This window comes from Ursus maritimus, unplaced genomic scaffold, assembly GCF_017311325.1.
Source record: "Ursus maritimus isolate PB19 unplaced genomic scaffold, ASM1731132v1 scaffold_9, whole genome shotgun sequence".
NCBI lineage: Eukaryota > Metazoa > Chordata > Mammalia > Carnivora > Ursidae > Ursus > Ursus maritimus.
In genome coordinates this window covers 19,834,506-19,836,209 of record NW_024427107.1, presented here as the reverse complement: position 1 = coordinate 19,836,209, position 1,704 = coordinate 19,834,506, and the positions used below count along the sequence as shown (strand labels likewise).

General features: G+C 43.8%; 1 pseudogene; it reads right to left on the bottom strand.

The window, feature by feature from the left end:
• Positions 1 to 414: 414 nt before the first annotated feature.
• Positions 415 to 992, bottom strand: LOC103681275 (annotated as a pseudogene).
• Between the last annotated feature and the right edge of the window lie 712 nt (positions 993 to 1,704).

Here is a 1,704-nt window from a genome sequence, read left to right as displayed (position 1 = left end):
TTACATCACTTATTTATTTTTACTTGTCTTTGGGATTTTACTTGACTCTGGGATTCTTTTTTTTTTTTTTTTTTTAGATTTATTTATTTATTTATTTATTTATTTATTTATTTATTTAACAGAGACAACATTCGAGAGAGGGAACACAAGCAGGGGGAGTGGGAGAGGAAGAAGCAGGCTCCTAGCGGAAGAGCCTGATGTGGGGCTCGATCCCACAACGCCGGGATCACGCCCTGAGCCGAAGGCAGACGCTTAACGACTGCGCCACCCAGGCGCCCCCAGATTCAGCTTCATTGTGAATTAACCATCTATCAAGAATGAACATCAAAAGAATAGAAAAAGATGAAGGAGCCCATCAAAAAAAAAAAAAGTTCCCTGGCAAGTGGGAGGGAGAGCATGAGGTTAAGAGTCCTGTTAGGGAAGGAAATGTCCTGGTCTGCCATTTTTGTCAATGATTCAAACACTGAAGATTCGTAGATTGAAGATGAAGCATTTCTTGAGCTCCTCCGGATATTTCCTAAAAAGTTCCACTGCTCTCTCGCAAGAGATAGTGGGTGTGTAGTACCGATCCAGAATACTGAGAGTCAAAAAGGCACCATAGCCATGGGCTGGCTGCAAAAGGGGCCTTGGCCAATACTGCCAGGTAGTCCATGTAGTAGAGAGCTGGGCCCTCGTGCTCATCGTAGCCGGCCAGGAGGAGGTTAACATGATATGGCGTCCGACTCCGAAGATAGTCACGTGTCGGCGTGGGAAATTAGCTGCTGCTGTGGGAGACCATTCATAATGATTTTGCCCTTTATAAAAGGGCTCATTTTGCTGAATATATTCTGCAAACTGTACTGTGTCTCCAGGCTCTCCAACACAGAGGAGAAAGATTTCTCCATTCCTCTTAAACATCTTGTCATATCGTCCTTCATCTGGACAGCACTGCTAGCGACCACCTGGTTGGAGGCGAGAAGGACTTAGTCGGGGCCCGGGATGAGGTGCTCCATAGTGGCGGGAGGCCAAGAAGACTGAGCGTGGGACTCGCCGGCTTCTCAGCCTCACGAGTGAGACATGACAAGGGACACTTTGATGCTCAAGAATTGCCTGAGGGGATTTGCGTTTATCTTTTTCAGGTGTTAACGCATTCCTGTACCTAGAAGTAGATTTGTGTGTATCATGGCTCTTGTCTGCTCCCGCCTAGCTGTGTAGCATGGCTTGCCTGCTCTTTCAAAGGGAGGATGGACCGCAGCAGGAGAATTAGAAGCTAAGAAACTGACAACACATGCTTGTCTTTCAGTGGGATTCTAATCCCTTAAAAAACAAACCTGGGCTTCATCCTTATGATAATTCTCTACATGAGCCATGGGCCACAAGGTGCAATCCTACAACCCTCTTTAGTTTTGATGAGACAGCGTCATGTGTTCCATGGCAAGATTCAGGAGAGTCTTGCTTGGCTGTTAAATGTATTCTAACTAAATGATAGAATTTTATAACTGAAAACAATGTTTATATCATTAAACTGACTTTCTCATTTGATAAATGAGTAACCAGAAATCTAAAACTGTTTAATGACTGGCATGAGATTGTAGAAATGGAACCAAGTTCGGTGCTCTTCCCACTATACCAAGCTGACTTTATCATGTAAGCTTTTATTTCCCTTTAAACACTGACAAAGGCTATATTCTTTAGAAGCTAGTATCTGAATTTATTATTCCGATT